This window comes from Phalacrocorax carbo, chromosome 7, assembly GCF_963921805.1.
Source record: "Phalacrocorax carbo chromosome 7, bPhaCar2.1, whole genome shotgun sequence".
NCBI classification, from domain to species: domain Eukaryota; kingdom Metazoa; phylum Chordata; class Aves; order Suliformes; family Phalacrocoracidae; genus Phalacrocorax; species Phalacrocorax carbo.
This window is the reverse complement of record NC_087519.1, coordinates 18419203-18443256: the sequence shown is the minus strand read 5'-3', so window position 1 is coordinate 18443256 and position 24054 is coordinate 18419203. Positions and strand designations below refer to the sequence as shown.

The window sequence follows — 24054 nt, the reverse complement described above, 5'->3', positions numbered from 1 at the left end:
GAACGAATCCTCCTGGGGGCCCTCACAAGTCAAATGAAGCATGCGATTGGGAAAAGCCAGCATGGCTTCACTAAGGGCAGATCGTGCTTGACAAACCTGGTGGCCTTCTACGACAAAGTGACTTGCCTGGTTGACATGGGGCGGGTGGTGGGCGTTGTCTACCTGGACTTCTCCAAGGCCTTTGATACGGTCCCCCCCAGTCTCCTCCTGGAGAAATTAATGTGTTATGGCCTAGACAAGTGGTCTGTGCAGTGGGTGGGGAATTGGCTGACAGGCCGCACCCAAAGGGTGGTGGTAAGAAGCTCTTTTTCAAAGTGGCAACCCGTCACAAGTGGAGTCCCCCAGGGATCGATATTGGGCCCAGTGTTATTCAACTTCTTTATAAGTGATCTAGATAACGGCATCAAGTGTAGCCTGATGACACCAAATTGAGTGGGGAAGTAGACACTGCAGAAGGGAGAGCTGCTCTGCAGGAAGATCTGGATTGGCTGGAAGAGTGGGCCAGCAAGAACCTTATGAAGTTCAGCAAGGAGAAGTGAGAAGTCATGCACCTGGGAAAACATAATCCGTGAGTGCAGAACAGACTGAGATTCACCTGGCTGGAGAGCAGCTCTGTGGAAAGGGACCTGGGGGTCCTGGTGGACAGAGAGCTCAACATGAGCAAACAGTGTGCTGCTGCGGCCAAGAAGGCCAACAGGATGCTGGGCTGCATCAAAAAGGGCATCGCCAGCAGAGAGAAAGAAGTCATTATCCCACTCTACTCAGCGCTTGTCAGGCCACACCTGGAGTACTGTGTACAGTTCTGGTGCCCGCTATACGAAAAGGGTGTAGACAGGCTGGAAGGGGTCCAGAGAAGGGCCACCAAGATGATCAAAGGACTGGGAAGCCTGCCATATGAGGATAGGCTGGGAGAACTCGGTTAGTTCAGCCTTGAGAAAAGGAGGCTCAGAGGGGATCTCACCACCGTGTACCAGTACTTAAGGGGTAGTTACAAAGAAGATGGAGACCCCCTTTTTACATGGCGTCACATGGAGAGGACAAGGGGGAATGGACACAAGTTGCTCTTGGGGAGATTCTGATTAGACACGAGAGGAAAATTTTTCACATTGAGGACAGTCAACCGTTGGAATAATCTCCCCAGGGAAGTAGTTGACTTGGCCATGTTGGACACCTTTAAGAGTCGTCTGAGCAGGGTGCTGGGCCACCTTGTCTAGACTGCTCTCTTCCTAGAAAGGTTGGGCTAGATGATCCCTGAGGTCCCTTCCAACCTGTGATTCTGTGAAATGTTGCTAATTTCAGTGGCATTTAATAATAAGAACAACTTTAAAAATCCAATTAATTAGGAAACAGCTAACCTCATCTGGGTCCCAGTCTCACAGGTCAGATGGAAGAGGAGGTAACCATCCTGATTTCTTTCCCTGTCCCTGTTCTGTCCTGGCCTGCAGCATATGTGCTTCAAACGGGGTAGGATTCAGCAGTGAAAATGCTGATGATTTGATCTGTATAAACATAAGAGAGGGAAGCAGCAACTCACAGAAACCCTAATTTTATGTACTATTAGGTACAGTTACTCAAAATCAGTTTAAAAATAAAAGTTATTTCCCCTCATTTTTAGTTCAAGTTAAATCTTCTGGGGTATTCGTAACTCAAGTCTGTACTTCTTGCCTTTTCTGGCTTCTGTGTGTGTGGTTTTATTTTTTTAAGCTTTCATTTACACCTAGAGTTAAAGAAGATTTTCCTAGGCCTTTGAGGAAATCTTTTGCTGTGGGTACTGTATGTTAAATTAGTTTATCCAAATAGAATAATAAAAAGAGTTTTTCATTAGAAACTCTTCCAGATGCTACTGAGCTACCATCAAAGTATCACTAAGGGCTATTGCTCATGTAGCAGTCTTAAAAGATGACTAGAGGAGTTTTTCTTCTTAGAGATAATTGAGTGCGTCTTCACTTACTTTACTAGACAAAGACTGAGTTTCTGAAAAACTTTCTTTTGATCTATAAGCATAAATGTCTCATTACATTTATATGCAAGGTGCAACTCAGTGTGGTCTGTCCATTCATATCTGGTCTCTAATGATCTTGCAGAGTGATATTAGCAGTAATAAGAACACTGAAAATTGTGCTTACCATGTATATGCAAGATGTCATAATTTAATTTGTTTTTTTCTAAATTATATTTATTAGAAGGAATCCAATTTGCATTTCTGTTGTATATAGTGTAAGTTGTGGAATATAACTTGTCTTTAACAGCTTTGCCCCAGTTTCCATGTTTTCTGAAGTGGGAGTTTAAAGTAGAAGCTTCATTACATTAAAGATGAAAGACATGGAATAGAAATAAAGTTGTCTTATAAAAGCAATATATCTAATGCAGACAAATGAAGTTTGACTAGATACCTCATTCCACAATTTGTTTTGGCATATCTGTATCTACCTTCTTGTTAGCTTCAGGATGTCTGTGGTCCTCTAAGGAGCTTCTTGCTATCAGTGAGGTGTAGAAATGTGGATAGACTGAAGGAAAAAGTATGACAGATGAAGAAAACATCAAATTAATTCAAGGAAGGAGATATATACACAGAAAATGTTTGCAGGAAACACTTATTCCTAAAGTTAAAGATTCAGCACGTTTTAATTTCAGCTCATTTTGTCCACTAAATTGTATAAATTCTGTCTTTTGATTATTCTGTATGAAATAGCTCTTTTCAATAAAAATTTGGAAGTATAGTTATTTAGGCTGTGTAGCTGTACGCTTCTATGGGAGAACTTATCTTGGGCCGCATACCTCCGGGACACAGGGCTCTACCCACCCTGGGGACAGTGATGCACAGACACCAATATGATGGATACAAAATGTCCGTTTATTTAGCTGCGTCACACGCTTATATAGCTCTTGCGGTTCCTGTTCCTGCCACTCCTATGGGGAGGAGTCTATCTTTCGGTCACATCCCGTAATCTTCCGGTCGCCGATCCCTGTCTATTCCCCTACAGGCTGGATTTGTGTGACCAGACATGAAACACAACTGCGTTATTCTGCACATCATACCCATAAAGAGATACTAGTGAAAACATCAGAAGAAATTGAGTGAGTGTGTGGGTTCATTAGTAAGTTTAACCTAGAGCCTTCTTTTATTCAGTAATCCATCACTAGCTCTTCATACAGTTAGAATGAAAATGATAGGCTTGGGAATTTGTTAGACTTCAGTACATTTTTCCTTTAACTGCTAATTAACTGCATCAAGTTCTTGCACCCTTCATGAACTTCCTAAGGATGACTTGGACTGCAGATTTTCTTGTAGAATTTACTTGCTGTTTAAATGTAGCTGTCTCCTACAAGCTTCGTCTTATAGAGCTTTGAGGACCAAACTGAAGTTTGGAAACTTTAGATGTCTCTACGAAACCATAGATGTCACATTATACTTCTATGAATCTTGTCATTAAAGAATGAAAAAAAACCCCAACCCTCCCACCCAAAAGCAAAACAAAACCCCAGCAAAAAAAACCCACAAAACACATCCCCCACCCCCCACTCCCAAAAAACCCCCCACAAAAACCAAACCACTATAATCTGACACTCTTCTGTGGAGTCGCATAGAAGTGAATTCTCTGAGTACTTACTGTATAGGAAAGAGAAATTATTAGTTTAACCTGCCAATATTGTTTATCCAGAGCTCTTAAAAAAGGTCCAGAATGATAAAACCGAATATTCTTATCTTTTGGGTAATATAACTGCAAACTTAGGTTCACTTTCCATAAGCTTTCCGTCCAGAACTCACCTCACGTCCCTTCTGGAATCTGTGTAACTTGTCGTAGGTTCAGAATGGATGGAAAGTGGTAGAACTGAAATTAGAGATGATAATATGCATTGTAGGTGGCTACCATATGTGCTGGTTTATCTTTATAAATCACTTTGTGCCATAGGAAGGCAGAAGCATGAGAGGTAGTAGGAGACAAGGAAAGAAGGACTTGAGTAGGGCTGTGAGGCTGATGAGAAACTCCCAAAGAGGCTGGAGATCTGGGCAAGGAGACTTGATGGATTTATGCAGCTAATGTCTATAATGGCTATTAGGTAGTAACTGAAGTAGTTGTTAATACCTTAGTCACTGACTTTTTTTAAAAAAAAAACCTCTAGATAGATCATGCTAACTGTGACAGAGGTCTTTTTGCCTGTCGGTACCAACAGCAGAATGTCTGAGAGGTCATGAAATGCTTATGGTACATGTTTACATTTAAATGCTTCTGTTTTCAAGATTTTGTCTAAAAAAATTCTCAAGAACCATGAGCAGGCCTGCAGTTAGATTCTGTGTCTTCTTGGCACAGACTGGTAATGAATCTCCTCTTGTTCAAATCATTTAACCTCTGTGTAATTGCTGCATTTATAAAACGGGAATTGCAGGGACCTGTGGGATACAGTCTGCATACATATGGTTGCTGTAACTGTAGCAATACTGTGGGAAAGCAAAATGCTGCACTATAAAGAAGCCCTGCTGAGAAAAAGCAACCTGGAGGCCTGTTCAGTGGCATCCTACAAGGGGAAGCAAACATCTCTCCCTCTCTATAAATTGCATTTTGAGAGGCAAAGGTATCTAGGCAAGATAAAGCCTTGAACAAGGGAATAAAAGAAGGCAAGAGAATCTGGAACTAAACTAGTAAAATGAACTTTCTTTCTACCTGAACATTGGTGATTTTAGCCTGATTTCTAATTAAATGTCTCCCAGACTCTTCTGTATAAGCCTATGTAGTATTCCTGAGTAACTATTAACTATTTGTCCCCAAACTTTTCGTTGTTTTTTTTTTTGGCGGGTGGAGGTAAAACCAGTGCCATTACCATGTATATATAATATTTCAGCTCAGAATATATATTAAAAAGTAGATATAAAAAGAAAATACATATACTATAAAAAGAAAAAAGGCAAACTTAGAGAAAGTGGAAAATACAGGGTTCATAAATAGTCAACTTTTTTTTTTATGACTGCAATATACTTAATAAAAATCCAAGTTTATGAATTGGAATATATAAAATGTTCTTAAATGGTTTGCAATGATTAATGTCAGCACATCTGTGTAGTAAAAATTTGCTGTTATATAGAGGCTGCTCCTTTTAAACTATTTCTCCTTCAGTTACTGCACTACCATTATTTTAGTGTGTGCGTGCCTATTGGAAATACAATTTGTCATATCACTTTGATCATTAACAAAAAGCTCTTTAGCAGTAGTTTTGATCAATAGTAAATACATGCCATTATTGAACTGTAAACTTGTTTTATTATCCCATAATGCCAGCAACAGTGAAACAGAAAAGTAAACTAAATGTGCAACCCAAATATTGTTTCCATAAAAGAAAATGGAGTTCTACTGCCTCAACGTAATGGAAACTGGATGTGTGGTTTCTGTGCTTTAGAGGATATTATACCAAAATGGCATATCTCTGTAAACTCCATACATCTCTTTAGAAAAAACTGTAATTCTATATACTAGCTCTTCAAAGACGAGCGTCCTCGGAAATATAGTACACCATTTAAGTAACAGTGTATGGATATTGCTGTTCTGCTATGGCTACCTGTGTTAGCCAGATTAATGCTAACTCGGGTATGTCTGCAAGTGCTGCAGTTAAACTCTTAATGGTGACTTAATTATACCTCAAAACCTATCAGCATTACCTCAAACCCTATGAGCACAGTAGTCATACTATAAATTTATCATGAGAGAATGAAAACAAATTTTTTTTTGGCTTCCTATGTTTTGTATCAGTGCAAGGTTGACATTTTAGTAGTATTTTGTTACCAACTTGAAAAGTTGTAATGATGCCAATCATACCTCACCATTTATTTTTGGATTACAAAGTTCAGTACCCACAGGATTTGTGTTCTGCTTAGATTCAACTAAGTAAGTCACAGTTACAGACTAAGTAAGTCTTCCTCTTACCTCTGTCTCTGTTTAGCCAAGTGTTCAGTTTCAGTATATACCTGAAAAGTTCAGTGCTCCTTCTAAGGGCGTATGGACTCAAATCAACTTTATATATATTTTAGTAGCACACATTTTGTAGAGCTGTATCTGGGTTTTTCTTCCCTGCCCCCCAATTGTAACAGCTTCAACTGCTGGAATTCAAACCATGCTGTAGAATGCTTATTCCATTACTGTTGCAGCATGCTTTCTTTTGACAGAATTTCAGTCAAAGTCTGTATTATTAGGAATACCACTTCTTTGCTTGAAGAGCACAGGTTACTTTGCCCAATTAGAATGCAAAATGTTTCTTCATTGTCTTTGAATTTGATAAGTTTACAAAATCCCTTTGATATGTATAAATATTTCATGGGAGATGGACCCTTGGCCTGCAGTTTTGTCTTTCTTCCCTACATAGAACAGAAGAGGGAAGGGAGAAGCCAGCCTTCCTTCTTGCTTTCCTCCTTTTATTAACCACAAGAAGCTGCTGGTTGCTTCATCTCTGCCTTTTTACCCTGAGAGCATTTTATTTATTATAATTTCTTATTTAACTTGCAGTAGCTTTCAGCGTAGCTTTTAATGCATGTGCAAGGTGAAAGTGTGGAATCTAGTTTCAGTAAATTTAACTTAGATCCATGAGACTCCTTTTGTGCCTTTTAACCCTCTGTACGGGTATCTGCACATGTCCAGTTCACAGGGCATGCCTAGAATACTTACTAGGATTATGGTATTTCCAGTATGGATCTTTTTCATTAGAGTTGTCAATTGCAACAAAAGCCTTCACCATCTACCTCCTGATAACAGCAAAGTTCTCAAGGAATCAAGCTGATGAAACAAGCTTATTTAGGGTCCTGTTCTTTATCAGACTATGGGCAACAGCTTTTATACCCTTTTTATGACTTCATTCAACTGGGGCTCAGGATAATTAAACAAACACCTTCTTTCACACCATTCCCAAGGACAGCATTTTTGAGGGCATTTCTGAAGTGTACAAAACCATACTTGGTCACATCACATGAGATTGTGATGGCGTTGTAAGTAATTCAAAGGCTGGGTAGATCAATACTGGATCAATACTCCCTTGAATACCTACCTGGCATCTGAAGACCAAAGTCCACCTCCATCTTTTTTCCAAGGAAATACCTTAAAGTGTTCATACTGGTGATGTCCGCCTGTGACTTTTTGTCAGCATTAATTGAGCAGAAGCTGGATGGCAGAGCCCAGAGAGTTGTGGTGAATGGAGCTAAATGCAGTTGGCAGCCATTCACGAGCAGTGTCCCCCAGCGTTCAGTTTTGTTTAATATCTTTAACAGTGATCTGGATGAGGAGATTGAGTGCACCCTCAGTAAGTTTGCAGATGACACCAAGTTGCGCGAGAGTGTTGATCTGCTCAGTGGTAGGAGGGGTCTGCAGAGGGACCTGGACAGGCTGGAGCAATGGGCTGTGGCCAATTGTATGAGGTTTACCAAGGCCAAGTGCTGTGTCCTGCACTTGGGCCACAACAACCCCATGCAATGCTACAGGCTTGGGGAAGGGTGGCTGGAAAGCTGCCCGTCGGAGAAGCACCTCAGGGCATTGGTCAACAGCTGGCTGAATATGAGCCAGCAGTGTGCCCAGGTGGCCAGGAAGGCCAACAGCATCCTGGCTTGTATCAGGAATAGTGTGAGCAGCAGGAGCAGGGAGGCGATCGTGAGTGTGTACTCGGCCCTGGTGAGGCTGCACTTCAAATACTGTGTTCAGTTTTGAGCCCATCATTACACAAAGGACATTTAGTTGCTAGTGTGTGCCCAGAGAAGGGCAGGAAAGCTGGTGAAGGGTCTGGAAGGCAAAGCTTATGAGGGGAGGTTGAGGGAACTGGGGTTGTTTAGCCTGGAGAAGAGGAGGCAATAAGGGGAGACCTTATTGCTCTCTACAACTACCTGAGAGGAGGTTGTAGTGAGGTGGGTGTTGGTCTCTTCTCCCAAGTTACTAGTGATAGAACAAGAGGAAGTGGCTTCAAGCTGCTTCAGGGGAGGTTTAGATTGGATATTAGGAAAAATTTCTTTACTGAAAGAGTGGTCAGGCATTGGAACAGGCTGCCTGGAGAGGTGGTGGAGTCACCATCCCTGGAGGTACTTAAAAGACGTGTAGATGTGGCACTTCAGGTCATGGTTTAGGAGATATGGTAGTATTGGGTTGATGTTTAGACTGATGATCCTAGAGGTCTTTTTCTAACCTTAATGATTCTATAATTCTGTGTCCTGCTTCTGTCTCTACGTGCCTATAAAGACAAGCTGATGCCGGCTTCTGTCCTTGGAGGGTGAGAACACCTAAGGCAACCTTTTGGTGTGGTGTTAGTCAAGAAATCAGTTTGATCTTACTGTAATATTTTTGAGCTCAAAGCAATTTGCTTAGTTTGTGATCAGTTCTGCCTCCGACCCAGAGCAATGCAGGACAGGTGATTAGAGACAACACAATAGCAGTGCTTTATGTGAATGGACAAGGAGGAATGGGATCATTTTCGCCATGATGGGAACCTGTCTACTTACGGAGTCATGTTATGCTGACAGCCACTCAACTGCCAGGATTAATGAACAGTGTAGAGCATCAGCTGTGAAGATACTTTCCTTTCTTTTCTTACCCCTGCATCTGTGTATGGTCACAGAAAAGATAAAATAGCTTTTGCAGGGAATGTCAGTTATATGTGTGCTTTTCTTCTCGAAAAGCCTGGAAATTTAACATCTCTGAATGGCTTTGTAATCTCTGGGTTCCTGATCTTTGTGGACTACATCACACCTGCTTTCCTATTTAAAGAGAGGGAAGATATTGAGATGGGAGATTGCAGTATTCATTGCATCTCTTTGGACAAAAGAATTTTGTTTCTTGAATTAGTTAGGACTGCTAATAGTGGAGATACTACCACTTCCATGGAGGCAGAACATAATGTCCCCAAAATATGGTAACACTTCTCCTAGATCCAGCCTCTCTGCATTTTTACACTTCATTTGGGACTTTGTTAGAAACATTCTTGTTTTCCCATAGTGGTGGCATAAAAGTTTTGCTAGTGGCAAGAAAAAGATGAATGAGGAAACTTCAATCCTCAATATGAGAACCTTTCCCTGCATGGGTCTAGGCACCCTCTCTTTTGCTAAGCCCTTCAGACTTTTGATAAGGTTATATCTAGCTTTGCCTGAAAGAAGGAGAACTGGCCACTTCTTTTGCAGCAGCCATCGAAATGGATCTCTGATTCTGTATCACCAGTTGGCCAACTTAGAGCCTTTCATCAAACTGTGGTTTGATCCCTGGGCCTATATAGCTTCTGTGACTACTTTTAGAGTATCTTCAGTCCTGAGAGCTCTGGAGTAGCCACCTGAGGGTCTCTTCACAGGTTCACAAATGAATTTCCTTCACAAGGAAAATAGACTAGAGGTCTTCTGGCAAAACTCTGGCAAACTTTTGTCTTTTATATATATATATATATATATATAAAAAAAAACTTTTTTTGTCTTACCATCTAGGAATCACCTGTAGGACAATCCATACAGATGATTGTATCAAAGAAAAAAAAAAAGCTCTTCTTTTGGTAATTATAGTTCTTTTTGAGTGTGTTATCCATGCATTTCGCTATTTTTCTTTACCACACTTAAATGCTGGACTTTGCATTGGTGGAAAAACTAAGAAAATGTTCCGCTCATAACTTTTATTGCTTTTGGGAGGAACTTGAGAGCACAGCAGAGAACTCTGCTTGCCTAAGAAATAATCAATCATGAGCATAAAGAATTTATCTAAAGAGAGTAAAGGATGGGCAGGGCAAACAATGAGAGTTCATTTTATGCTGGCCTGAAACAGTATTGGACAAGACTGTTGCGGTTTTTTGCCTGTCATGGTTTGTATGCCACAAGCCAGTAGCTCATGGCATTTATAGCAAAAGGTTATAGTTGGGGACTCTTTCAAACGTTTTAATTTCTGTCCTCGTTAGCTGCAAAAGGAAATGTTCAAAGGTAAGGTGAGATTCTTTTGGGGGTTTCAACAATATTCTAACCTGATGTTGGGGTTCTAGCAGACAGCTAGAATGTAACTCATGTTTTTCTTCCCTAACCATCAAACCTCACTTGCCTATGATATGAAAATGCATATCTGCAAAACTGTCTTCATATGTCACCCGATGTACTTCTCCAGACATTGGTATTATGATGTTTTGTTTACATCTGGTGTTTCCTTAAAGATTTAGTGTTGCTATATGTGTCACTGATTGCTTGTCCATCTGTAGTAGGCTGATTTTGGGTGAGAATTCTCAGTGTTTCTAGATAAGAAGGCTTTCCTTGAACAGGTACTCCAGTTCCTGTGATGATTTTTTTTTCTTCTGTCCCACATATTTTGCCTAGTTCTTTGTCTTGCATGATTCTGTTTTTGTCACAGTAAGCAGAAAAAGGGAATGCTCAGTCTTAGAGGTGTATTCCTTAATCCATTTCCTTTTCAACTCTGGTGTTACTAGAAGAGTGGAAGCGAAAGACTGCTTTGGTGTGTGGGAGGCAGTTTTAACTAAGTGAGATAGAATACATCTGCCTGTGTACTGAAGTAGGTGGAACCAGGTTATTTGAGAAGTTGCTGTAGGCTGAAGTAAACTTTGCTGTCATCCTTTGAGCAAATAACACAAAGTATGGAAACAGAAGGCACACGACAGGCAGTAACTTAGAATAACATACCCTCTTTGCAGAGGGCAAGACTGGGCATAGTCATTTCCAGAACTAGGATGGATACAGAAAGGAAGCAACTCTTTCCATCTCCCGCTCCCGTGGGACCATCTGGGGGCGGAGGAGCGCTGGCGCTGCGGGGTCGGCTGCGGTCCCTCTTCCCGGGCTGTGTGCTGCCGCCTGCTTCTCCCGGCACTTTCCCGGCGGGGGACATCGAGGCCGAGCTCGCAAAAAGGGCGAGGGAGGGAGGCGCCGGCCGGCTCCGTGCCGCGGCTGGGCTCGGCCCTGTGCGGCGGGGCCGGCCGCCGCGGGGGCGGGCGCGGGGCGGAGCGCGGCTCCCTGGGCCGCTGCGGGCAGCCGAGGGGAGGGTCCTGCGACCGGTGACTTCATGGGAAGGAGGCGGCGGCGGGAGGTGGTTCGGCTTTCCGTCTCCTGGTGCTGTCTGCAGGGCGGGCGAGAGGCGGCCGCTCCCCCGGGCAGCGCGTGCGGGGGGACAGCGGTGACGGAAAGCGGCAGCTGGAGGGGACGGCAGCGGCTGGGCTGGCTCCCCTCCCTTCCCCCGCTCCCCGGCCGAGGAAGATGGAGCTCGGTTAGTAAGGGCTTGCGGGAGGAGCAGCGGGGAGCAGGTAAGAGCTGCTTCGTCCTCCTCCTCCTCTCCCCTGGCTGGGAGTAGGGCAGGGGGAAGGTCGGTGTGGCGGTTGGGCCGGTATCGTTCGGCGGCAGGTGGCACAGGTGGGCCCGGCCCTCAGCCCTGTCCCTGCCTGCGGGCTGCCCGCTCCGCCCCGGCTGCAGACGTTCCCGCTGTGCGGAGCTGCGGACAGCCGGAGGGCAAAGCCCTCGGCCGTAGCCGGTAAGAGCAAAGCCAGGCGTTTAGAAACACTCCCCCGCCCCGTGCCTCGGGTTTTTGTGGTAGCCGGCTTTGCCCCCGCCCCGTCTCCCCTAGCTCGCTGATAAGCTCCGGGAAGGGCTTCTGCATTGCAGGCTGTCGCCCTAGCTTCGTTCTGCATTCGCGGCTTTATCTGATGAAAGGAGCCTGCTCCCTGGCCGGGTGGTCCGGCGCTGCTCTGCCAAGAGGCCGATTTGGGCATCTGGTATCTCTTAGGGTTCCCGGACCGTGTCAGGACGTTTGGGGGATTGACCTCATTCGGATAAATATTAGATGTATGTATATATTTGTTCTCTCTGAAAGAGCTATGAAAGGGAATCTGTCAGGATTTGTGTGAATAATGATCATTTGGAGTTCACAGGGTGCAATATAGTGCAGTGAGATATAATGGGCACATAAAACATAATGCAGTAAGGCACACGACCTTATATAATCTAAATTTAAAAAGCTCACTACCCCTACGCTTACCCTGGAGGTTGTAGGAATATGTCTGTTCAAAGCTTTTTCTGGAGGCTTGTTAAGTATCTATCTGACATAAAAGATGCAGAGTCCTTCATGAGCAAGGGCTCGTAAAAATAAAAGAATAAATTGTTGACTACTTTCACTGTAGTTCTGTCACAAGAAGTTCCTCATCACTGGTCAGTGTCATGCACACAGTGGTGCTCATGGCTACGTGGGTATACATAGCTCCACACTGCGAGGGGGAATGGTCTCTGCTGTTGTCCCTTAGATATGCCTTTAAATTGACCAGCTACAATGCTGTCATTTTAACAAACTCTTGAGGCTTCTCTCCCTAGGCCTGAATAGTGCTCCAATTTCTAGCATACAGGGATGAATTTAATGTAAACAGAAAGAAATCTCACACTTTTCATTTCACCTTCAGCTTATCAGACAAGTACTTGAAACTGGTGGTCCAGCAAGTATTTTGCAATGGACTGGTTTAAAATATGTTGCTGGACGCACATATACAACTTGAATCACATCTTAGGATGACAAACAGTCAGTGCTCTGAGCTCTATATCCAAAGGAAACTAATGTCTGATGAATTTGGCCCACATTTTAACTCAGTCCTTACAGATGACATTGACTTTAAAAAAGGCTGCTATGGCACAGATTTAAAGCAAAGTATAATTAAGCTTCTGGAATTGAGAGTGCTCTTGGAAGGACAAGTGTTGTTTTCTTATTTATCATCTATTATTAAAATGAGGTGATAGCTCTTGCAGCTGGATGTGGCTCCTTTTTCTGCTGTTGTGCTGGTGTGAATGGACTAAATGGTCTCCCTTCTATAGATGAAGACCAGATTTGGCCAGGTGTGCATGTGCTGCTCACACCAGGGGTAAGCTAGGGTTTTGCCATTTGAATCTGGAATATAGCTGAATATCAATGCCTATCTTCCTCTGGGTACTTTCTGTTACAAGCCGGTATGCTTTTGATAAAGCTGTAACATTGATTGCGGTGTGGAGTATAGAAGTAATGTGGGCTATGTATGCCCATGCAGCAGAAATGATGGTATGACGTGGAATAGAAATTACATTTTTGAGAATCTTGCTCTTCTGTGATTACATTTGTATGTTTGTAGTTTACAAAAAGCTCGGTCATCTTCAGGACAGATTAATTAATGTATAATATAACAGTTAAGAGTATGAGCTAGGTAGGGATCAGGTGTAACAGACTAACAAATTGCTATATGTATAGTGCAGAAAGAACTGATTGTTTGCATAACCATAAAGTATCTGTTTTTGAAAAAGGTAGTTTTTTGCAAATAGGTTCTAGAACATTTTGGTCTTGGCTTACCAATACAAATTCAAAGAAGGGAGATAATGGCTGGATGTTTTAGACTCCAGTAAGCATGGAATGAGCAGGTGGGAAGGTGCTTAGTCCTTACATAGTAAGCCTACCTCTGCATCTTTCATTGCCCCTGACTCATCTCCCTTACAGTCACATTGGCAGATTCAGCAAAAAGGCTAGGGGCTGAAGAGACTTTCAGTGAATGGGACTTAAGGTCAGGAATTTTGTAGAGCTGTATACATGCAGGCCTGTGACCACTGACTCAGATCTTACCAATGCAACCATTGTGCTAATCATTGCCATAGTTGCCCTTATTAAAAATTATTAAAACTTAAATTAATTAAAAATTAAAACTTATTAAAAATTGGGGAATCTATGTTTTAATTAGCCAAAGTACTGTATGTATAACATCTGATTTTAATTTAAAACTGTATGTTTTAAATCTAATCCCTGTGATGTTTTCATGTCTTTTAGAGGTTCGTATGAGTTCATTGGTATCGTATCTGTGTTATTTGGGGAAAAATGGTATTTTATTTTTTTTTTTTTATTTACTGCATAGACGCATAAGAACTTTAAAAATGTGTATATCAAGTTGTTACATACTGCTATTTAGCTCATTATTGCCTTTACACACAGTAACTTCTATAGCCTTAATAGGAGGAGAACAACACTGGCAAGGTGTTCCCACGTAGTTATGTGTTGCTGGAGAGAAAGTTGGAGTCGAAAGAGGGAAAGAACTAAGGCAGCTAGCAGGACATTTGTCACCAGATAGTCTAGACCTCAGATTTTACAGTGTTTAATAAAGTCTTCTTCTGTTTAATATGTTCCTCATTCCCAAAACCGTAATGAAATCTAAATCTCCTTTTGACTTGAATTTCATACAATATCTTGACTCATATTAAGAAAAAATTAAACATAAACTTTTAATTAAGGAAAAGGAAAGCCCCTAAAATATCAAGTGCAACTGTTATTAAATTAAGGACTGAAAGAAGTAGAAAAAGCTTTTTTGTTTTGGTTGAAGATTTTGTGGTCTGCTGGTTCATTGATAGTTGATATGCTCTGCACAGCCATGCAAACACATTCATAGATATTTAGACTACAGCATAGAGCTAAATGGTATGTGGACCTTCTGAACAACTTAATCAGTGTTGCTGTAATGAAAAAAACCGCGAGATTAACCTGGCTGCTTAGATGGTCTGAAAATTCAGCAGTGTAGTCTCATGCAAGAGAAGCTTACCAGTTCAAGTGCAATATAAATGTTGCATAGATGTTACACTGCATCTCTCTGTATTTCTTTATTGCTGGTTTCCTAAGACAAAGCATGACACAAAGCTGAGGAAATCGAGTGTCCCCAGATAAGATGGCAGGATCAAATCCCTTATACTGATCAACTGGTTTTATTTTAAAGTCAGATTAATAAGTATATGAATGTAAATGTAACAATACAGTGATTTCACCATCAAATATTTTTCTAGTCCTTTTGTTTAGCTGCCCTTCCCAGACTACTGATCCAAGGGAGTAAAACTGTAAATCTAACAAGCATGGAGATACTGGAGATATGAAAGACACAACTTACAGTTCTGTGTTTATATTGTTCTCCTACCATAACTGCTTCTGTGATGAGTATTTCTGATTTTAAGTAATTCTAAGAGACAAAGCTAATCATGATGTATATCACGTCTCATTTTCAGTTTACTTCAGATTTTTATTATTCCTCTATTTGAAGTCAATGCTGTCCTTGCTGTCCTTTTAGGATACAATTATACCAGTGATTTTTAGTCATAGTGTTTTGCTGTAGTGTTTTACTGCAGCATGTTGTTGACATTATCTGTACTTACCTTACTTAACATCTCTTGGAGGGACCCTTGGCAAAGCTTTAGGCTTGAAATAGAGGAATTGTTGAACTTGCTTATTAACTTTTATTAAAAGGGTTTATAAATTCATTTAATATTTTAGAGTCTCACAGCCTTTTGAAATACACTTTAATTTGAAAAAAAAGAATCAGAAATCCCAGGTCAAGAGTATGCATTTGCTCTAAGGTAGTTTGAAAATGTAATTTCTTATATAATTTATAGAAGAAATGGAGGATTGCTATTGCTGAAAGTATTTTTGAGTACTTCTGTGGTTTGTTTGTTGTTTTTTTTTTCAGAATGAGCATATCAGCAAGTACTTCTTGATACATTTGGTAAAATTGGTATGTTTCACATTATATGTTGAAAATTTCATCAGTCAGAACACTGAGTTATGATCTCTGATCATAATTTCACTCTTGTATGTGATGCTTCAATACCATTTAACCTGTACAGAGAACAAAGTATGTTGGTTTGTTTTTTAATACAAGGGTAAAGTAGCCATTTTTATCTGTCAGTGTTTTGCAGATACTCAGTGCTCTACAGTGAATTTTTTTCACTTGCACATGCTCTTAGAATCTGCTGAGTAATTATATGCATTGACTAGTTATCAAAGAAGGGGCAAAACCCATGTAGAAATTGAGCAAGCTGTGAAAGAATCTTGATTCTTGTTTTTGTCAAAATGTTTATAGTTCCACTAATGTTTTTGGAATTGGAGTAAAGAACACTGAGAACTTGTTCTTTAATTAGATGCTTGAAATATCACGTTTCTAATCCTGATGTCTGCTGATGCCATTAGTGACCTCTGTCATACAGAAATTTTCAAAGTTGTTACTGCTGCGTATGACCAGGAGATGTAATATATTTCTAAGCTATTGCTATGATGTTATCAGAAACGTGTTCTAATGCCTGTGATTAAAATGGCTAGCTGCCATGGTGATAGTACCATAGAAACTGGTTAAATAATCATTCCTTATTAGGAAATCTGAATGAAAAAATTTTTCTTTATTTTTCTATCTTTTATGTTTCAGCGCCTTAGCAGGAATGAAACTGTGCTGATGTTATATTCCTCATTGAAAAAATTATTGAACAAATTCCTTTGCTCTGTGTTACACAGCAGACCAGGTTAAGGTTATTGTATTGTTGAAACATCAAATGTGTGAGTGACTGACAATTCAGTCATTCCACGGACAACTACTTCTAGTCCTAAGAACAAGGGCATTGGAGTAGAGGACTTTCTTACAGCATTGATCTTTGTTGTTAAGTCACTTTACTCTGTTCTACTGTAATTACTTTCTAAATAGTGCAGTAAGTATAATTTTCTTCAACAGCGTTCTACCCGCAAAGAAGGGCTACAACTGGGTCCTATACAGACAGGCCCAGTGTCTACACAGACACTCAAAGCACAGTAATGTCAGAACTTTAATTTGGGAGCCTGACATTGTGAAGGGTTTTGTCTGTCTCAAACTATGCAAATCGAGATACAACAATGCCAAATAAGATCCTATAGCAGGTAATATCTTTACCTGAATAGCTTTTTCCTTCTCTTTTGAGATCTATTGCAACAAGAGACAAAGTGTGAGAGAAAGCCCCTGGCTTTGATTGCTCTGTCTCTTGGTTGGAATGAGTCATTTCTCTATTACTGGTAAGTGACTCTATCAGGTACTTATACCCTATTAGAAATTGCTAAGCAAGGACATGGAGGGAGTGATCCTAGATAGACCTGTCTAGGTATGTACTCATTAAATTTCTGTGCAAACACTTATATTGTCTTCAGAGTTTCTGAGATGCTGCAAATGTGCTTTTATCCTGTTTTAAATAGTTTTCCCTGTTAGCACTAAGATCAGTGTAGAGGACAGGTTCTTGATGGTGGTAAACTTCAGTTTATTAGTTAGATTCAGTCTGTACTAAGCAGCAAACAGTAGAAGTAAACACAGACTATCAAACTCTGCACTTAGCTATGGATATGACAGCACACTCGCTCATCAGAATAATGTACTTATCTGAGAACAGAACCCAGACCAAAGTGTTGCAGATGGATGTGTCAGGAACACTTAGTCTCAGATCTACCATCCCTTACCAGAAACCTGCCCATCTCTCACCTGAGAATATTTAATATCCTGGTAGCTTCTATTTTAAGTCTTAGAGCGGTTACATTGTCAATTCCAGAGAAAAGGAGGACATACAGGTATATTAAATAATATTGTGGTAATGGAAGAAGATTATTTTAGTGTAAAGAAAGCATTGATTTAGCAAACTCTAAGTGTGAAGCAATGAAATCACCTCCCTTGTCTCTCTGAATAACTCTTTCCATCTTCATCTCAGAAAGAGTACAGGTGAATTAAAGGAAAGTTAGAGTGTAAAGGAAGGCAGATATATGTAATTCCAACAGAAATAATGTTAGAATATACAATAGAGTTAACATGTGGGAAAGATTCAGGGAGGATAACGTGTTCATCAGTTCTACAAGTACACCTGAATAAGAGATGGAGAGAAACTTCAGCACAAATGAATGAAAGAACATATAATGTAGTAGTCTCTCAGAGAAGGCTGTGAGGATAACATTAAATAAAGTCAGGCTGAATAAGTGTCTTCAGTTTGATAAGTTGAGGCTGTTTGTTGTGAAGAAATAGCCATTGAAAAGTAGTAACCTTTTCATTCGCTGTGAGTACTGGGATGCCCAAGCATTTACAAGCTGAGGATTAAATTCAGAGATTGTAAGGTTAACTTGAACATTTGGAATTTAAAACAAAAATCACAACAGCTGAGATGCTTTATATTACAATTTATCTCAGTAAGTGTTTCATGGTTGTTTTTTCAATAATCATAAAAGCAAGACTTGAAACAAAACCATGGGAGGGGATGTCAATGCCAAGTCATTTAGTGAAAGCTCCAGGTCTGAGTGACAGTTTGCCACAAGGATTTGAGGTCTCCTGAGTTATTCTCACAGCTCCTTATCATGTATATTTTTGATATCCTGGGAGGCAAGATGGGAAATCAGATATTCTAACATTGGGCTTTATACAGTGTCTTGTCTTGTTGGAAGACCTGATTGAAGGAATAAATTTTTGAGCCATGTAGTTGGGGATGACCTTTAGTAGATGAGGAACACTTGGAATGACAGGGCCTGTAGAAGCTAAGTGTTTCTTAGCAATAAACAGTTTGTTCCTTCAGGCATCTTTATATGAAAGCAATATTTTAGGACTTCAGATATAGAGAACTCACATCTATGTTTATAATTTAAGTTTTCTTGCATGTTTGTGTTGTGGTAGAGTTCTGTTCATGGCTAAATACTTGGAGGCAGAGTTTCAAATAAGCCAGGAAAAGTCATTTGCACTCATAAATGATTCTCTTCTTGGAGACACTCAGAAGTGCTTTACCATTTTTCTCTCATATTCTTTGTCTATGATCATACTTGTATGTCTCTTGCTCTAACATTCCAAACTGACTATGCCTAATAGATAAGGACTGTATAATAGTGTTGGACAGGAAATGCTCAAAGCGGAATTCAATCATGATTAATAAAAGGATGCCTACTCTTGCCAAGACTAGGAGGAAACTAAAGGCTGTGAAAAAACATGTTCTATGATAGTTACATAGTTTTTCTCCTCCTTCAGTCAAGAAGGTTCTCTTGAAGAAGCCCCATGTAGAGGTCTGTAATGTCTCCTGGGTAACACAGCTTACATTTTTATCATTCTGCATTGTTCAAAATTTCTTCTGACACTGATAGATAAAAGTACGCACAGAAGGACTAGTACCATAAAGTCTAGAGCTGTGTTGTTTGTAACACTAACTATTCTTACATTGTCTCTCTGTGGGCTATATCATCTTTATAACAGGAGATAGCCATTTTCTATCGCTTAATGCATCCCAAATACTTTTCTTGGTTCCTTTACCCTTCAAAGGGAGAATCCGAGTAACTGGCGAAGGAGGATGGGTCAAATGGAGGCTAGTAGGTTGGAAATTGAATCTTAGGACTTGTGACCAGGAGAATTAATGACAGTTTTGCAGTGGGGTCCAAGACTGTTTGAACTGGCTCTGTTTGTAATTATAAACACATGCTACAAAGTATTCATTACTTACTACACATTGGGGAATCTTCTTTAAAGCAAGCCTGAAGGTGCAGATTTACTGGTACATGCACCTTGCTGGTATGATGTATTGCTTATCTGCAGGCCTGGTAGCCCTCAGACTGCAAAAAGATGATATGCTCATTTCAGCAAATAAGCAATATGTAGTCATACTGGAAAACCTGATGAATGTGCATCCAGTTGAGGTATTGCTAGTTTGGCTGCTCTCCCTCAGTGCTAATGCAGATCAGGTGCTTGAGGTAAGCTTTTATATGAACAAAATGTTGCACTAGTGAAATGTAGATCGCAATTAACATGAAAATATAAATCATTGCCTTTTGCTACCACAGGAGATGAATATTCATGTCTGAGCAGCTCAGTTGTAAGTATCTGGAGTTGATGAGATAGTTGCATCTAACTGATAATCTTTTGCCTTTCTCTGGTATAGAATTTGAGAAAGAGAACCATTATAATTTTCTTTCCTCCAATTTTGTCTCCTAAAATATGCTTTAGAGGAAGATGGAAGAAAGGATTCCTTCAAGAGCTGTTCAGTTGTTAGCTTTCATTCCACATACTTCTCATATTGAATGTAAAGTATTTCCCTATCCAGTATAAATAGAGGGATATGTACTCCTGAGGGAAGATATATCTGAAGCCAGTTGGTTGTGATTAAATGTATATTTACAGCTACCAAAGAAAAATATGAAATACCCTTCTTTGAATTTCATAATAAAGTTTACCTCCATAAAAAGATGCTTTATTTTTTTGAGGAAAAGGTTGGAAGAGCATATAATTTTACTGTGTGCTGTATGTCATTGTGGGTGGAAATAACTATGGCTGGGTCTACCCCAATTATTATCTTACAGAAGTTATACATGTATACATATGTTTTCTGTGAACCATGTTTCTTCTACAAATCTGAGATTTATCAATAGAGGAGAAAATTTTTCTCTCTGTAACAAATTCTGTGAGAGTACTTCTGCCACGGGCCTTGGGAACTGGACTGGAGAAAAAGAGGTCTTCAGCTTTAAAAATACAAAACTAAACAGTCCACCTCCCCCAAACCACTGAAACTGACCTTCTTTCCTAGTGAAATAATGCCAGAAAATAGCCTTTGAGTTGTGGAGTTCTGTCTCTTTGGCAGAAAATGACCTCAGAGGGAATTGTTGTAGCAGTAAAATACGTTTTAAGCTGAGATGCTGAAACAGTGAATGGCCAACAAGTGGGTTTAGCTCACTACTATTACTACTGTTCTGTATATACCTGGAAAACAAAATCTTTTGCTGTCGAAGAGCTTCAGATTAAGTCCCAGGAAAAAAAAAAAAATAAAAAAAATCTGTTTTGTGCTGCTTGAAATGATGCCATATCAGTATATTACTTTTAAAGTGGGGTAAAGTGTAACTGTACAAAACAGTTTGCTATATAGGTGTAATTTCTTGATGATGTTATCTGCAAGCTATATCTTTCTTGGATATGGCTATTGAAAATACATTATGTTTAGAAGGAGAGGGGGAAAAAAAAAAGAAGAGTAGACTTTCAGGAAACCTATACCTTCCCAGTATTGTACAGTATATTTCATGGTCTTAAGAGGAAGTAGTTTTATAACTGATTCCACGCTGTACAGTAAAATCCTGAGGTCTAAATTAAAAATCTCTAGTAAGTGAAACACTAATTATGGTAGCTTACGGTTATCTTGTTTGTTTTTATCACCATTCCATAAGAAACGTAACGTAGTGTTAATTATAATTGTATAATTTGAGATAAAGAGCACTTCACACAATCTACTTCATTTTTTTTTTCTTTAAATGCAACAGTAAGAACAGGGTTTGCTAGTGTTATGAAGGTAAAAATGCCAAAGCAGAACTGAACTTTCTGTACAGGTGTTTATGCAAAATGTTATCTTTATTTGATCTTCCAGCTTAAGTTACAAAGCAAATGAAATATAGTGGCTGTATACATAAAACTATATATATGTATATAGTTTTTGAAAGAAAAAGGAAAAAGGTTGTTGAAAATGTAGCTGAAGATTTTCAGGCATGTGTTGTAGAAGAATGAGTTATTGACAAATCGCAAAAATATTTATTAAAGAATCTGTAGAAATCTTTAAACCCTGTACAATTATTTTGAAGTAGTGAAGTAGTTAATCCTACAGTAGTTTGCCAGAAAAGTTGTGCTTTTAATTTTTATAAATTTCTGAGCAGCAGGGTAAGATAAAACCTTATCACCCATTTAATAAAATATATGTATGGAGAGAGCTGCTAATAATATGCAATGTTCTGTCTGTGTTGTTTCTGCATGTTCCCTCTGTTTGGCTGGAATGTTGTGATGTTACATATTTGTAGATGTAACAGCTCTTCTTTTCTTTAAGCCTTGCACTGTTAAATTGGGTCACTGCATATAATGCATGTTAAATAAGACAAGAGGGTTTGTTGTATTTACAGAAAAAGTTAGTAGCAGTATTTCAGAGTATTACAGAAAACATATATTCCAATTAAGAATAAGCATGTTTCCTTTAAGTGCGTTACTAGTAGTTCACAAAGTAATGTGTTCTTCTGGAATACATCTTCCTATGTATGTAAATGTCACAGGATTCAATGAAGTTGACCAAGTGTAACAGAAAGCAGACTGTAGCTCTGAGGTTCAGTGGCTTGGTACATCTTGTGTTTTGCAACAGAATGTTTAAATTTTGTATGTTAATAGTTGAGATAATTCTACTTTTTTTGAGAGACAGAGAGAGAGATTGAAGTGCGTTATTTTAGAATATCAGTAGCCTATGCAGATAGAATTGTATTAAAAGTTTCCAGAGCTCCTTGACTCACTTGAAAAGCTGACTATGGGCCCTTAAGAGATCACATAACTTCTTATAATGGGATTTAGGCTTCTAGGTCATGTGAAGTATTTTTTAAAATTTATTCTTGTCCTGATGATTAAACTGCCAGATGAAGTTGTAACTCTATTAATAGTCAAGCTGTAAAAACCTAGTTCAAAGCATTGATTCTCTAACTGAAAAAGTGGAGCTGCATATCAGCCCCAAACCCTTGTGTTTTCTCTGTTCTTATGTAATTTGTAAACATAAAGTTTCGTAGCCCATAGACATGTCTATTTAAAACTAAACCTGCAGTTGTATAGTCTTTTCTAAGCTATGGCAAATACATTTTGTACTTCATGTCTCTGCTAGGCATGCCTTCTGCTTTTTTGCTGTAACAACAGGAATTGAATATGTGATTAAAATACTTGTTGATTTTCGGGCATTCAAGAAAACATTGCTGTTCATAAATACAATATTTTCTGAGAGAATTCATAAGTTGGAAATAGTATTTCATGTCAGCTCAGATGGTAGCCTAAAAAGCAAGCCTTTTTAACTGAGAGCTCACATTTTCTTTCTGTTTTTTTTTTTTTTTTTTCTGAGTATGATGCTGTGTATCCTTACTAGCTTTGAAAAAACAATGAGGGTTGTGCAGAAATGCAAAAATGTACATAATCTGGCATTAGTTAATATTTCATTACCGACTTGGATGAGAGTACCTGTGTTATCTATCTGTGAAAACAAGATAGGAGATATTGCCAGAACTTTGGAGGGTAGGAATAGAATGAAACATGGCCATGACAAACTGAATGTGTAATCTAAAATAAGTACCATATAATTCAATTATTAATACACTTTAATAAGAATAATCAAAGTTTGTGAGTACTAGTCAGTTGGACAGGTTACTAGTCTATGAGAGCTAGTTGATAATATGTGATACTGTAGCATCCCTGCTCTTAATTGCAAGCAGAAGAATGCCTCTTGAAAGGAAACTATCATTCATGCCATGTTTCCTTCCATGCTTGCCTAAGAATCCAGTGTACTCAGAAATATTGAGTGCCTTTCTTTTCTGTGTGTTCCCACCCTTTTGGGTTTAAAAGTGTTTCCATTTAGTAATGCCTATCTTGTTTACTAAGTTTGTTTCCAATTTTGATTCTAGATTAAAATAATTTAATTTCAGTTTATTTCCTTTCCTGAAAATAACAAAAGTGCTTGATTGGCAACCAGTTAAATTTCATTCTTACAGCTGTGGATCTAAACATATTGTAGAACTCTAAATATATGATCACTTATGAATCCCATATGTGCAAGTCATAGGGTTTACACTCAATTTGTGAATAATGATCAGTCATGAAACAAATTTTCTAAAAAATTTATTTTCAGTACCTCTCAAGAAAAATTTTGAATGAAACTGCCCAAAGAAGTGGTAAACATACTAAGAATAATATTTGCTGTAATGTTCATGGGAATAGGGTGTAAAAGTTGTAGTGGGTTTTTTTTGTTTGTTTGTTTTTAAATTTCAGAATGTAGTTTCTATGTACTAATGCATAAATTCTTCAGAGACTTTGCATTTGTTGTTGACTGTAATGGGGATTTAGCATTTCAATGAAGAGATGCCTAGGATGTGACTTGTTAGATTTCTGATACCAGTGGGACATTTATGAGGTTTTATGGGCTGATCTCCTGATATCACTCAAGCTATAAAACTTGGTGGTGGAGTTTCTGCTTAAAAACTATAGGTTATAGTTGACCTATAACATTCTATTTCAGAAAGACACTCACTCCTGACTTGTCTTAATTCATGAGATGAATGCATAAAAAGTAGCAGCTTTGGTCACACCGGTTGTACCTTTGTGGTTTAAAGCAGTTTATTCCCTTTCTCATGACTAAGAGCGAAGTTGAATGAACTGCCTGGGTTTAAAACATGGCCAGGAGAAAAGAATTTGCGTTCATATGACAGCTGAGCTCAGGATGTCTCAATTAACCAGCAAGTGTATGCAGGTTTTAGAGTTATCATGACCAAAATATACAAAATACATACTACA

At 39.3% G+C, this 24054-nt stretch overlaps 1 protein-coding gene across 8 annotated transcripts in view; it reads left to right on the top strand.

Annotated features, from left to right (window-relative positions):
- Nucleotides 1–10978: 10978 nt before the first annotated feature.
- Nucleotides 10979–24054, top strand: part of OTUD7A (OTU deubiquitinase 7A) — a 163087-nt gene continuing 150011 nt past the window's right edge. For 7 of the 8 annotated variants that reach the window (XM_064456611.1, XM_064456609.1, XM_064456608.1 and 4 more), the window contains exon 1: nucleotides 10979–11235. The gene's annotated coding sequence lies outside the window, so the exon portion shown is untranslated. The remainder of the gene's footprint in view (nucleotides 11236–24054) is intronic. The other variant, XM_064456614.1, reaches the window with a different exon arrangement.